Source organism: Peromyscus leucopus, unplaced genomic scaffold, assembly GCF_004664715.2.
Source record: "Peromyscus leucopus breed LL Stock unplaced genomic scaffold, UCI_PerLeu_2.1 scaffold_234, whole genome shotgun sequence".
NCBI classification, from domain to species: domain Eukaryota; kingdom Metazoa; phylum Chordata; class Mammalia; order Rodentia; family Cricetidae; genus Peromyscus; species Peromyscus leucopus.
The window spans coordinates 122,077-137,692 of record NW_023505107.1 but is presented as its reverse complement, the minus strand read 5'-3'; the positions used below and the strand labels follow the sequence as shown (position 1 = coordinate 137,692).

At 46.8% G+C, this 15,616-nt stretch overlaps 1 pseudogene; it reads left to right on the top strand.

Annotated features, from left to right (window-relative positions):
* Window positions 1-12,652: 12,652 nt before the first annotated feature.
* LOC114693480 overlaps window positions 12,653-15,616 on the top strand; it is a 96,827-nt pseudogene continuing 93,863 nt past the window's right edge.

Sequence of the window (15,616 nt, the reverse complement as noted above, 5' to 3'; positions counted from 1 at the left end):
ACATCATTAGGCAGTAAACTTTAATGATTAAAGCAATAGCATTATTTCACGGATGCCCCTAAGGAGCTACAAGCAAGACAATTGTTATGGTTGATTTTGCAGTTAGCCCATGATGGCTGATAAGACAAGGCTGTTCTCTAAAGCAGCAGCTGCTGCTGATATAACACCCACATACGGTCCCAAAGTGCTGAGGTGGCATTCCTGATTACCTCGATAAGCAGGTTTGGATGAGGGACCTCTGAGCTCTACAGTGGGGCTACCTGAAAGAGCAAAATTTTATCCAGGGAGTGAGAGCTGCTAAGGAGTTGCTTTCTGAGGGCTATGGTGGATAACAGGCCATTTCTCTCCAGAAGTTTGCAAAGGAGAGCAGAAGCAATGAAGGAAGGATGGGTAGAGCCCGGGCATCACAGACGGCAGCATGGAGAGAGAAAGGAGGAGGAGAGGAATCCATGGAAGGGAGGGAGGGACAGACAGAGGACAGAGGGAAGGAAGGGAAGGAAGGAGCAAGCATACAACAACGCAGTGCTCAGAAGGTGTGGTGGCTGCACCCGCTGGACACAGAGTACCCTGCAGTAAATCCTCACCAGTACCCGGAACAAAGACAGTAAACAAAAGACAGCTAAGAGCTGGCACCTGCAGGGGTGGGTGGGAGCAACGTCCACCACAGCCTGGCTGCAGCCTCGTTTCTCTCTGGCTTTTATGAAGCATGTAAGACCCTGGAATGATAAGTGGGGAACTGAATCTGGTCACCTCTAGGTTCTAAACTTTCCTACTCTTCATATAAGGAGAGGCAAAAGATTTAAATAAAATTCACACTTCTTACAGCGTAGCACTAATTTCAACTAATGGAATCATCTACCTACTTTGTAATCTTAGCCATTTTATATCTAATTTCCTCTCTGGAACATGAAACAACGTATCCTTAAGCAGCACATTTAACCATCTCAGCAGAAGGCCACTATAAAAAATTTGTTGGACATAAAATGTGTAACTATATGGAGATCACACTAAGGTTTATATTATAGATATTCATAATTAGTAAAGTATCGCCCAGTCAATGACAGGCTAGTTAAAAGACTTTCAATAGGAAGAGGTTTCATTATTCATTTACTCAACAAATATTTATCTAGAGCCTGCAATGTGGCAGAAATTGGTTTTAGTGATACAAGAGTATTTACAGCAAAAGTCCTGTCCTCCAGAGTACTGTCTAGAGAGGGAAGGTGGAGGCAGATAGGAAACAAATACACATGGAAGCCTGTGGTGTGTCAGATAACGAGAAATGCTAAAGTAAATAAATAAAGTTAAGTAAGTTAATTAAGTGGATGCAACTGATGTACAGTGGTCAGAGAGCATCCCTCTGATGGCCTTGTGTGTGCACCGGAACACTCCAACCTGTGTGTGTGTACACACATGTGCTGCTGAGAACGGAACTCAGGAGCCAAGCAAATACCAAGCCAGCTCTCGATCGCTGGTCCATCGTCTCTCTTTTGAGTGAAATCCAAGGGAAAGCAGCCTTGCAGATGTGAGGGTGAAGAGCATTTCATCCTGAAGAAACAGCAACTGCGAAGACCCAGAGGCATGATGTGCTGGCAGGTGTGACCAGCAGCAAGGTGGCTACTATAGATCCGATGCATGCTGTGGGAGGGAGAGGAAGAATGAAGCCGAAGCCACGGTGGAGCAGGCTTAGAGCAGGTAAGGCCCGCTAACCACAGAGAGGACTTCAGTTCTGCTCGCTCCAGGGAAACGGTAAAAACAGGGTTGCTAAGACTAAGCAAGCAAAGACGGCACTTTTGCACTTAACAAGATAGATAAAAATGAGAGAAGCAGAATTGGGGAGAAACAAAGATTGTTTGGAGGGTGTTAGGGCTGAGGTGGTATTATTGATGTAGAACTATCCAGTAAGATGTTGGTCCTATCTGTTTGAATGGAAATGCACATTTTGGAAATCTAACAGGCAAGTGATATGAAAAGCTGCAGAACTAGAGGAGTCATGGGAAATAAGAGTGGAAAGAAGGACTGGGAAGGCTGGGAGAGAAAAAATGACCAATGGAGAGAGAGAAAGGCTGTTGTGAGGGTATGAGGCAGGACAGCCCTGGGAAGGCGGCACGAGAGTGCATGGACACTTCAAACTGATTTTTCTTCTTTCCTTCTTTTTTTGAATCTCATTCTATAGGCCCTGTGGTGTGGAATTTGACATGTGCCTATGCTGGTTCTTTTTGTTGTTTGTTTGTTTGTTTTTTGTTATTGTTGTTGTTGTCAATTACATATAAACTAGGGTCACCTGGAAGAGGGAACCTCAGTTGAGGAATTGTATACCTCCATCAAACTGTCCCGTGGGAATGTCTATGGGGCATTTTCTTGACTGTGATTTATGTGGAAGGGCCAAGCCCACAGTGGGTGGTGCTGTCCCGCGTGGGCCTGTGCTGTACAAAAGGGGTAGTGAATCAGCCAGTGAGCAGTGTTCCTCCCCAGTCTCTACCCTGTTCTTGCCTTGGTTTCCTTCAATGGCGGACTGTACCTTGTAAGCTGAAATAAACCCTTTCCTCCCCACATTGGCTTAAGTCCGTGTTTTTGTTTGTTTTGTTTGTTTGGTTGGTTGGTTGGTTGGTTGTTGTTTTTAATAGCAACAAAAAGCAAACTAGAGCCTGTAGGCCGCTAGTCTTGAACTCATGGTGATCCTCCTGCCTCAGCTACATGCTAGGGTTAAAGACATGAATGACTTTATCGGTCTCTTCTATTTCTCAATGAACTGGAAAGGAAAGAGCACCGTGGCAATCAAGAGGGGAGGCAGGTGCTGGAGACTCAGAAGGAGAGGAGAGAGTGTGAAACAGTCTTCTAGAAAGCCCGACAGAGAACCAACGTCCCACAGACAGTAGTGCTGCCCTCAGGTTCTGAGCTATCCTGGAAAGCTGATCTTGTAACAAGCAAGCAGTGAGGACCTCGTGTGCAGGGTGGCTCTGAAAACTACAGAACTCAGTTTGAGACTCACACAGCTTCAGTCAAACAGTAGATGTGCCGAGGTGTGTGTGTGGGGGGGGCACTAGAGAAGTTAAGAAAGGGGGTGGAGATGCAGCTTGGTGATATAACACTGACCTAGCAAGCACGAGGTCCTAGGTCAGTTCTAGTCCGAGAGGAGGGAGACACACACCCTGTGGGAGCATCAGCCTCCAGCCCCTGGTCAGGATGATCGATCAAGCAACAATGCTGGATTAGCCAAAATGTTATTTCTCACAGTAGCCCAAAACAACTGGAACCAGGAAAGTACCTATGACTAACTGGAAGTTGAGCAGAAAAGCCAGAAGTGAAGGTTAACAGAGTGAAAAGAGGTCATACATTCCGTCAAAAGAGTTATGAAGTCAGCGAGTGGAAAAATGAGAACAGGAGGGAAAAAGGAGAAAGTACTGGGCAAGGGTGGAAGTGATGAACTGTGTAAGAATAATGGAGAGCCATTTTTATTAATATGTGACTTACAGAGAGGATAGCCTTTTGAGTGCAAAAAAAAATGAGTTTGCAGAACAATTCCACCATTGATTGTTGAATCTTACAGGATAACTTCATGTTGGGCAGGCCAAGAGGAAAAGCTGGCAATTCGTGACAATTCATCACCAAGGAGAAATGTAAGTCATGTGTCATGGCAGCTAAGCAAGGAAGAATTGGGGTCGGGGGATGGAGAGCAGGACTGGAAGTTCAGAACATGGGGACCAACAGCTGATGATGATGTTGGCCATCTCACCATGATCGTGCTCCAAGGACCACCTTCTCTCTCCCAAGTCTTAAATCAGTTATGGCTTTGTCTTAGTGGTCAGGTTCAAGCTTTGCTCTCTGGATTTCACAGCTCCTTCCTACCTAGTGTGAAGTTATGTGAGTCAGACTGAGTCAGCTTCAAGAACTCTCCTACACCATTCTTTGTGCTCCTGATGAGGGAGGCCAGCATCATTCAACTCAGAAGTGGGATGGGAGAGTATGATTGAATCAACAAAATGGAGCCTTTTAGTTACCCTACCATAGCATGCAATCTAGGACAGGAAAGAAAGGTGTGGCCAGAAGAGTAGCTCACTTCTGCAGAGGAAATTGTCCAAAGGCATCTACGTTTCTCATGACATTAAGTCTTTCCTGCCATTAACATTTTATTCACTGATTCTGGGCTATGACTTAACGATGAAAATTGAAGCCTCCACAACTCACCCACAAAGAGCCTATCATCTTTGATATTCTGAGTGAAAGGTTCTATACATTCCAAAGCATTTGAGAACAGAAGCCAGGAACCGTGCAGCAAAGGTACCAGTAACCCACAGATAGGGATAAGAGTGTTGGGCCGTGAGGAAAATGACTAATGAAGAGCCATTGAGCATCAAGGACAGAATCCAAGGAACAGGAAATATACCAGGAGTTTAAAAAGGCAAGAATGGATTGGGTTAGCTCCCCCAGAGCATTTTTAGGAGCCTACAGAATAGGAAATGCAGTCTTTTAGTCTAGGTCAAGAAGACAGAACAAAGGCTAAGAAAGAGATGGACTCAATGATCAACTGAGAAACATTCAAACTTCAAACGAGAGAAGTGGGAGAGGACATGGTGACCGTGGACGAGCCCTTTCTGGAGGCAGTAAAATGCTGGGGGTTGGGGGGGTTAGGACAAATATCAGTAAATATTTGGGATACATCTAGATCTAAAGATCAGAATAGGTAATTCTCAGGCCATAGTCGGGAAAGTAAGCCTGGAGCCACTCAGAGGAAGAGAGTAAGAAATTCAGGGAGGAGCAGACTGAAGAGATGGGGCAGTACCGGGGTAAAAATCTGACCGAGAAAAATTAAAGTCTCCATGTGACCATCACTCTCTCTTCCGTTCCTCACATGCCCAGATGCAATGGAGGTTCTGTCAAGGCCCAAGTTAATTTGGGTATGTTCTGCTTCTGGGGTGCTCCTCTTGCAATGACCAGACAGTCCAACTTGGCTAAGAAAGAATTTCTATGAACTGATTAGCTTACCCTAGGAAGAAAAGAGAACAGCAAGAGAGTTTGAGACAGGGCTCTTGGTTGTGTACTAATGCATATCAACCGTCTGATAAAGGTAAAATGCATGTGGTAGGTACTTCTCTGATTCTGATGCCCACTTACCATGGCAGGTTACAGTATGTTTACCTTATGGGTGAAGGAAACTGGGGGTCTGAAAAGTCACCAAGGGAACCAGACTTTCAGTCCCTGATTATCAACTATAAAGTCCTACATTTCTCTTCCTCGTTCATCTACAAAAGACCTTAGACCGTGCACGTGGCCCGATGGGGTGGAAAACGGCAACACAGCTTCTTCCTCTACCCATTCGAAAAGTGGCTCCTGATCAGCATCTCTAGGCGTCCCTGATATTGTGTAGGATCAAAGTTTGTCAGAGTCACTGCTCACTCACTGCCCTTCATGGTCCACCACCACACCTCAAGGCCCTCTGAAGACCGGCGGCCACTGATGCTTCTAACAGTCTGCAGAAGCTACATTCCCCAAAGCCATGCTTCATGATGCCTTTGAAAATTTCCTATGCTCACCTGAGCTGTCTAACCCTCCATATCCTGGTAAAGGCGTGCTACTGCCATTGATCACATTTTATTAGTGACGGTTGACTCATTGACTACACTTAATTTTAGACAAATAATTAAAGGTTGCCTCTTCCTTCTACATCTCCAGTGAAAACACTAGAAGTCTTGATTTCTATTTTTGTCTTTACAATCCAGACAGTTAAGTTAAAGGGATACAATACAATTTGCATTTGAAATTCAGGAACCTCTCTCTGTTGCTGACACCAGACTTTCATCCTTTGGAATTACCAGTCTTTAGAGAATTTGTAAAAACAGGTGTGGAATGAGGGTGTCATGTGTTGACATGCTGGAGAGAAACAGTGTTTTCAAGCTACATCAACTAAGAAATCATTCTGCCTACCATCATTTATTAACAAGGATCTGAAGGTTTAAGGGCATTAGTGTGGTCAACTCCAGATTTATTTGTGGTCAATTCCAGATTTAATTTCAGGTCTTCTGATATCCAGACCAGCGACCTACATCACACCTCTGTACCTTCTCTTCCAAACTATTTCTTTGTCTCTTCGTTCCTCTCTCCAAACAATTTTCATTTCATCTTCCTGAATGATTAGCAAAGCCACTGTCTGTTAGATGAGGACAGAGGGTCAGAAAGCCTGAATGACTGTCCCTAAGGCTGCAGTGACAATCACCGAGGAAGGAAGAATGATGTTCAAAAACAGAAGGCTGCTGACTTAGAAGTCAAGGATTCTACATTTCTGGATTCTCTATAGTTGTGTTGTTGGCAAATAAGACTTTCAGTGTTTGTGGGTTCTGAGATATATAGCAGATGATTTTTAGGGCTTAAATATTAGCTTTTTTCAAATAAAATTAATTTGGTTGCAATTTGAGGGACAGGGAAGGGACATTTATCTAAAAACATTATCTTTCAGACAAGAATGTTTTAATGACCAATACCTACAAAACTCACCAATCTTACCCCTAAGTAGCAGGGCGACCTGGTTCTTTTCTGTGTAAGAACGCACAACATTGTTTCCCGATGTTTCAGATGTCACTCTAGAACGCGTCACAACTGTTCCAGCCTATTCTGTGCCTGCTTGATTTGGTAACAAGCTCACAGGAACCATGGCTGCATTCATTGGCCCCTTCTATGGCCAACACGATACCGGGAGGGGGGCTTGTCGTGACAACGAACATGGTTGCTCTGGGACTCTCACCGGTAGAGTATATCAAGCTTTTAGTGCCTAGTAGGTAAAGGACTTCAAGGGTTGAATCGAAAGGGTATCTTCCAAAACAGACCAAGTTTTCAGGAGGAGCTAAGCTTTGAAAGGATAACAAGACTCAGGGAAAAGGGCTACAAAGGAAAGAGATCCCAGACAGATAAGAGACTTCTGTGGTCCTGAAATCAACGAAATGCTCCTTAGAATTTATTAAAGCTCTCCGTCGGGTTGTATTTTAATATTTTCTTCTAGTACATTTTCCCTGAGAAAATAGATGCCACCCTAAAAAAGAGAGAATAAAGGCTGCAAAGCTACTTTTTCCATAGACAAAATGCACAACATCCTTGCCAGCCACTGTGGCTGGGCACCGTTGCTACAAACCTATGAGTAAGTTTGAACAAATTTATTTCCTGGCTCATAGAAGACCTTAGACCGTGCACGTGGCCCGATGGAGCAGAAAACAGGAACACAGAGGTAGAGCTTCTTCCTCTACACATTCTAAAAGTGGCTTCGGATTGGCATTTCTAGGAGTCCTTGGTGTTAGGACTTAGGCTTATCAGATTCGTACCACACTGTCTGTCCTTCCTCACACCACCCACAGACTCCGTAGACTGGCTGCGTGAATGTTTTTAATGGTTTGCAGATACGTCACATCCTCCAAAATTATGCTTCATGATGCCTTTGAAATTTTCCTACACTTACCCGGGATCTCTAACCCTCCATACCCTGCTTTAAGATGTGCTACTGCTGTTTGTCACATTTTATTAATGCTGGTTGATTCATTATAATTTCAAACAAGTAATTAGAGGCCTGATCCTTTAAAACCTGATCCTCCCTTTTATCTGTGTTTAAAAATCTTTACAGCACAAGCTGCTATTGTGTATGGTCTGCTTGACATTCCAACAATTTTGCAACAAATTCTATTCTATATTATTTTCAGGAAAAATCCAGAGTAAGACAACACAAAATAAGTCACATGAATATGGATACACACTCTATGCAGTCTTACTTAATAAGGCGGATTTATTGCAGATAGAAGAGGCACAGAATTCCATTCACTCTGAAAGAATTGGGTTGCCTGGATACACCATACTAGGGCACCAAGGCTCCATCTCTTGGCCCACAACCTCAGCATGCGCCTCCTTCTTTGCCCCCGCTGCCAAGGCATTCACAGAAGTTTCTTCCTGGGTGGCTTCTTTGCTTCTCTTCCAGACCCCACTTCATGATACTCTATCCCTGCTAGGTTGGACCTTCACTGCTGCAGCTGAAGAAACTCTCTCAGAGCTACACACCTTTTAGCTCGACCAAAAGCAGCTCCAGAAACACAATCATTAGGCCACATTTGCAGGGAAATTGTGAATATTCACTTAGAGAAAATTGCAAGTCACTCTAAATTGAAACTGGCTTGCATGTATTTTCAGTGTGATATCTCTTCTTAGTATATTTCTATAATTATTTTTCAGATCATCCAGAACTCTAACATGGTCAATGAAAGGATCTTAGGGACATGTCTTGAACACGTCATAAAACATGCAAGAACATTACAGGCATGCATACACAAGCACACACAAAGGAAAAGGAAGAGATGGGTGCCTATCAAAAAAGAGAAAAATTAGAAGAGACAATTATACACATGGAATATAGTGCTGACATGTTGCATGAAGATAATTACTGGTAGTAGAACCATGAAAACAAAATGTTCCCAAAGATAATAATGTCTGGGGTTTTTCTTCCTTAAAATTTATAAGCTACTACTTGATGTGCATTTTCCCCTTCCTGGCAAATACAAAAATCTTTTCAAGTTACACTGCCAAATGCAATGCATTAGGTCAAATGCTGCAATAAAAAGAGAAAAACCAGGTAATTTTCACATCAGCAGGAATGTATTTATTTAGTAGCCAGAATTTTAAAATGATTTCAAGTTCAGAATTTCTCAGTTGAAAAAGTTGATAAATGATTTTTCCTAAATATTTAGCAAACTTTCAATTTTATATTTGAGGAGTAAACTTAAATGAATACCTTGGAAATGTCTAAGGCAGGGAAAATGCATTAAAATGTGCTATATTGTATTCTATTGTTTGTAATAAAAAGTAAGTTTTTCATGATAATTATTGAACAAAGAGATAACTTTTATACGTGTATATAAATTGGGTTAAAAAGTAAGGTAACCCATTCCAAAGTTATTAAGCCAAAAATGCTTTTTATCAAATTATAAATAGGTGAATTTTATAGCTAAAATACATTTATATGGAGCTCCAATTAAAATAATGTAAAACGAGTCACCCCTGCATTTCCAAGTTTCTGGAAAGGTAGGTTACACATCTGAAACCTGTTATAAAGCAGGGATGACTTAGAATTACACATTCTGTTACTGCTATTTTAAATATATTACTAATTTCTTTAACAAGGTTAAAATTATACATTAGAACTTTAAGTCTTAATTTTTATTTAAGAGAAAACAAAAGTTACAGTTTGACATAAAATTATTCCCACATGACATCTACCCTTATGTAACAATCAACTCTCAGTTTAGAGATAAATCCATGAATTCTAAAGTTTAAAAACTTACAAAGATGATTTTGACTTGCAACCATGGAATATGACAGGCAGTATGAAAACACTGAGTCCAGTTATTATTCTTGAAATGCTGTGTTTTCATTCATAGGACACTCCTCAGCAAAGGAGTCGGACTTTGGTTCCACAGTTTGTAAACTTTGCACAAATGTTGTTATGGTAGCCTGCTACCCACAGAGGAAGTTACCCATAAACAAAAACAACCGAATATTTTATTATTTCAATGCAAGCCATTGTAACTTTCCTTTGGATCTTAATTTCTAATCAGCTGGTACTTAATGTGAACCATAACCAGGAAAAGTGGATAATGCTAAATTAACACAAAACATAAGTTATAGCAGGAAAGACAAAAAAAAAAAAAAAAAAAAAAGGACTCCAAGTGAGTTAAAACCTGGTATAGTTAGAGTTCCATTGGTTTGGGTGTTTGTTTTTACATTGCTCAGTGATTTTGTAACCTAAATCATGACATTTCTAATCTAGTTAGTAACAGTTGTTTTCAAATGTCATAATTAAAAATATTACCCATTCTAGAAATAAACACTTTTCTGCAAAAGACACTTACCACTTACTATTTTTTTAACAAATTATTTACTTAAATATATTCATGACACCATGTGCTTGTTCCTGCAGCTAATTATTGACTATTATTTTTGGATAAGCATATTAACTACAGCAAATAAATCTTGTTTTAAAAAGCACTGAGAAGTGTGAGCAGCCATTAAAATGGAGAGGTTCCATCTGTATCTCCAGCTCAGAGCCCAGTGATTGGGAGTAATTCAACACTTTTATAAATATAAGATATAATAATTTACTTTGAGTATATGATATATTGAAAATTGTAAACAAAATTTGCTCAGAAACTGGGTTTTATTTTATAAGATGTACTCAAACACAAAAATGTGTTTTCTAAGTTTAAAGGCACATCATTACTCATTTTTATTATTTAAGAAAAATTATTACAATGCATCTGCAAACTGTTTGCAGTTTTCTACAGCAACTTTTATTTCTTTAGCCTTGCTTCACATTGTAACATAATTAATTATAAAGGCAAATAATCTATTGTGAAATTAGTAACATGGTCTAGTATAAAGCAAAACATTCATACAAGTAATATTTACAATTTAAACAGAATTTTGTTGGTTTTGATATTTCTACAAATTATAGAAATTCCCCCTCCTGTACTTTCTCTTGCCTTAAATTTTTTAAAAGTTTCAAGTCTTCTACAGATACAGAATTTGGAAAACATCGAATTATTTCCAAAGACAGCTATTTTTTTCTTTTTACTCTTTGTAGAAAGTCTTAAGACCTTTCTCCCCCCACCTTCCAAAAATCTCATTTTCACCTGAAGTAATTGCATCCAATTTTTCTCAGGTAAAGGAGACATTCTACAAAGTTTCAAATTTCAAAATCCCAATAAAGCATTTAAATTAAGCACTCATCTTTTGTGTGCGTGTGTCTATTACTTTACAGTTGTTATTTATACTGAAATTGAATCTTTTTAGCTCCCTAGAAATACCTTAGTGAACCCTCAACAGTTTCTAACCACTTAATAATTGTGACCCCCGCAGCCCCTTCAAGTAGATCGTTAACCACAAGAGTGCCTGGCAATTTCCAAACCATAGCGTCTGTCCAAAAGGAAAAGATAGATAGGGCTTTTTGAGGCCGAAAGGAAGTGAAAGAAAACAAAACAAATGTAGCTCATGCTGAAAGTGAAAAGTGCTTGGACCGATTAGTATTTTCTTTTCTGTACGGCATCCTGCCAAGCTTCTCCCGATTTTTGCGTGTAGGAAAGTGTTGCTATCTACCGCCCCACGGTCCCCTCATAATTACAGTTGTTTTGTGTTTTTCTCATCTGTTCTCATCCGACTGATAACCCCCGCCTCACCCTGTCAAAACCCCAACTCTGGGGGACCTCGGGTGTAGAAACCCTGCCGACTCCCGACGACGCATCCCACCCGGTCCCTTTCACACAGCTTATTTCAGTCGCGAGACCCCCCCCCACACACACACACACACACACTCGAGTAGTTGCAGTGTGAACCGGAAATTTTCATTTAACTCTCCCCCGCCCTGCGGGCCCCCGGTTCCGAGCCGATCACTGGGGAGCACAGTCCGGGCTGGGCCTCGCTCTCTTGCTCCGGAAGGCTTTAATTTGCACACTCGCCTCCGGGTGGGTCTGGGGCCCCAGAGGCTCGCAGGTCCCCGCCCCGCCGCGCAGCCTCCTGGCCTCGGGCCCCCAGCCGCGGCCAGAGCCCCGAGCCTCCCCAGCCTCCCCGCGGGCGGCGCCCTCCGCCGTCCCTCCGCCCTCCGCCGCAGTGCCCACCCCCTGCCCGCAGAGCGCTGCTCGCTGGGGCCGCAGTCAGTTACCTGCTCCGCGCGGCGAGCACGTGCGGGAGCCGACAGACAGACAGACAGACACTCCAGCTTCGCAGGAGGCCGGCGCCCCTGGCCCGCAGGTGAGGAGCCACGGGCTCGCGTGGGTGGGCTGAGGGGCTGGGTCCCTGGCGAGGACGTGGGTGGGTGAGGGTAAGGAGGGTGGGGGACTGTGTGGCCCCTCGGAATCCGCTTGCATTAACCCCTCACCAGCTGAGACTGGGTAGGTTATGGGGGTCAGCTTGGGGAGCTCGAGGTCTCGAGAGGGACCTCCCACACCGGGGACACCCCCACAACCAGGGTCCTGTGCCAGCTTGAATAGATTCGTGCGTACAAACACCCATACGTTCAGTTCTCATGGAACCTCTCCAAAACGGACTCGACTTGGACAGTCACATTTAAGGTTGAAAATGCCACCGTCTGGGTGGGATTGAGAGTGTGTTTCCGCGCCCACGTTTATTTCCCTGGGCAAGTTCCCTCTGCAGCCTCCCGAGGTGTAGGTACGGGCCCCATCTTCCCCACTAAGGAATGAACGTTCATGCAGGCTTCCTGCTGGCGACCCGCGGCGTGTTATGCACGGAGGAGTGCACGCAGCCCACCGAGGTTGAAGCCCCCGCGAGCACGCACGCTTGCTTCCTGGCCCAGGTTTACTTTTCTTATTTAAAGCTTTGCAGTTCAAATGCACGCCTGGCCAAGAGCAGCCCGGAGCTCCGCGGCGCACTCGTCCCTGTGCACGTGGGCGTATCTGCGCGGGCGCATCTGCGTATGCGCACACGCGCGAGTCGCGGTCCCGCGGGCGGCCTCCCCTCGCTGCGCTGGTGGCGACCCTTGCGGCGTTTGGCAAGGCTTCGGCAGAGGCTCATGAAGGATTTCATTGAGTGTGAAGACAGAGAGCAGAGACAGAAAGCAGAAGGAGGCGGCTGCAGCCTTTGTAGTCGCGGAGGAATGCGGAAATGTTGAAGCACTATGTCAAACTTTTTTGAAATGGGGTCAAGTCACATTCAGCCAGCGTGGGAAAGCAACAACAACAACAAAAAAGTGGAGGAGGGGATGGGGCTAGGCACCGCCGCTCCGGTCCGGGGGGTGCAGGCCCGCGGGGGTGGGACGGCTGCCGCCTCCGGGAGCCTGGGCTGGACGCGGCCGGAGGGGGAGGGCGGGCGCCGAGGCCGCGGCTCCCGCTACCTGTGTGGCCCTCGACCTGGCGCGGACCCCCGGGCGAGGTCTGGGGTCCTTTCCGCAGCTTTTCAGGAAAGCTCTCAAGGGAGCCGAGAGAGTCTCTGCCTTGGCCGCGCGATGCTAGGCCGGCACCCAGTGGGGGTCGCGCCATGTGTTCTTTAATTCCAGGCAGAAGGGCGAGCGGGGGAGGAGGGGTGCGGGGGCAGGTAAACGCACGCCGAGGGTTCCGGACACGCGGCTGTCGTGGGCCAAGGTCCAGCCTCGGCTGAGGCCGCCGTGGGGCGGGAAGGCTCGCTCGGTCATCCCTAATAACTGAGCGGGGAGGGGACGCCCGACCGCGCGTGGGACCCGGCCTCCAGCCGCCTGGGAGCCGAGCGACCTTCTCAGCCACCGACCTCCAGGCGCTCAGGACGCCGGAGCGGAGGTTCTGCAGTCGCAACCCAAGGGCAGCCCCGCTTCACACCCGGGAGTCCTACGCTAATCCCCAACCCCCACCGTCGTAAGGGCGATCGCTTCAACCGGTTGCACGGGTGGAAGTCAGCTGAAAACTTAAGGACCAGTCCCGGTTAGCTAAGTCCCGAAGTTACTCCTTCAGGACGGGACGAGCGAAAGTGTGACGGTCCTCCCTTCCCAACACCTTGTGATCTCGGGCGGGGGTGGGGGGCACGGCACTCCTCCCCTTCCAGGGCCCCTCGCTCTCCCACCCCTAGTAGCCCCAGCCCTCCCCTACCAGATGGTCTGTCCTCCCCGAGTTTCCACCAGGGAGGTCCTCCGAGTCGGAGGCAGAATTCTATCTCCCACCAAGATTGCCGTACCCCGAAGACCGTTTGTGTGTGCGAGTCCCTTTTAAATGTCTCTCGGTAGAAAAACTGAAAGTAGAAAGAAAGGAAGCAATTGCCGAGCAGATGTCTGACCACCCCTACTCGCGTACTCCAGCATCGGGTTACAGGGTCCCGAGAGCCCCAACCCCATTCTGCGGGCCCCACACGGGTGAAGCCCCGGCGCCTTCACACCAGCTTCCGAACGCCCCCCAAGACGCCCCGTCCCCAGCACGTCCAGGCCCCCGGAGCCGGGGAGGGCAGCCGAGAACAACGGTCTAGGTATAAATATTGAGCCGTGACATTGACGCGCCCGGCGCCTCCCCTCCCCGCGCTCCCGGCACACTCTGGGCTGCTCGGCACGCCCCCTCCCGTCCCGCTGCGTCCCGCGCGGCGCTCATCCCCGAGGGGCCCCAGCAACCTCTCCTCGCGAAGACTGCACGAGCCCTGCTGGGCAAGAAAAAGTAACTTGGCTTTTCTCCGAGAAACCGGGCAAGATTAGGCAGCCGGGTGGAGGGCCGGGGCGAGGAGAGGGGAGGAGGAGGGGAGCCGGTGGAAGCCGGTGGAAGTCTCCGGGGCTGTCTGATCGCACTTTCTCCTTGTCCTCCCATCTCCTCCTCCTAGGTGCAGAGATTGTGGGCAGACTATGTAATCGCTGCGGAGGGGGAAGAGGAGGGATCGGCGCTCTCCAGCGGCGGCGCAGCGGCTCGGCTAGGCGGAGTTTCGCGGCGGCTGCGCCCGGCTTTTCGCCCGCGGCGAGGAGGTCGCTCTGTCCAGCCCGGCGGCCGCGACTCCGACACCCCGGACCTCTGTGCCGCGCCGGCAGCGTCCAGTCAGCATGGAGAAGGACAGCCTGAGCCGCGCCGACCAGCAGTATGAGTGCGTGGCGGAGATCGGCGAGGGCGCCTACGGGAAGGTGTTCAAGGCCCGCGACCTGAAGAACGGCGGCCGCTTCGTGGCTCTCAAGCGCGTGCGAGTGCAGACCAGCGAGGAGGGCATGCCGCTCTCCACCATCCGCGAGGTGGCGGTGCTGAGGCACCTGGAGACCTTCGAGCACCCCAACGTGGTCAGGTGAGCGGGGAGCCCTGGCAGTCGGGTCCGGGAAGGTGCCGGGCAAGGGGCGGCTGGTGACCCACCTGGAGTCAGAGTCGAGTTTTGCCGATAGAACCGGTGACCTTGACAGACAGGCAGAAAAGCAGACCTGTGGTGGCTTCCCTGCAGCCACACAACTCTGAAGTGCTTTCGCTCTGTTGCTTGCCCCAAGAGGTCGTGGGTGGGGTGAATTGGGTATCTTTTAGGGACAAAACCGGACAACCCAGAAACGTCCCTCAAGCACTTACTCACTTTTCCAGTCTGGGGGCTAAGTCTGAGAATGAGAGAGAGAGGTATCCAGCTTGTGGTAATTAGAAGGAAACTGTAAGGGTGGAGCCTAATATAAATAAAGTTTAAGAAAATGCAGAAATGTGTAAGAATGTGTTTGCCAGTCAAATCCATAGTGGTGGCTTTTTTTTTTTTTAATTTAAAGAGGCAGAATAACGACTTCTAAGAAGTTTCAATGCTGACTCCTAGTGTTAAACATTGTTTGAAAAAACTTGTAAGGCTGGGTGCTGGGAACACTGAGCGGGGAAGATCCAGAGTTCAAGGCCAGCCTGAGTTACCAAAGACCCTGTCTAAAAAGAGAAAGGGAGGGGAGAGCATTCTTAACCGTTATCTGATTGTATCGCTTAGGGTACGGTCTAACTTCGACTGCCGCTCCCAAGGGTTAGATACGAGTCTGCGATGTGGTCCTCCTTAGATTCTAAAGCCTCTGTTTTCCCTGCGAGAGTTGTGCAAGTGGGTGGGGAGGCGTTCCTAACCAGCTCCCCTGTGAAGGAACGAGCATTAAAAGAAAGTGTGTGTGTGCGTCTGCGGTGAGGATAATGGTGTTTTCTCGGGG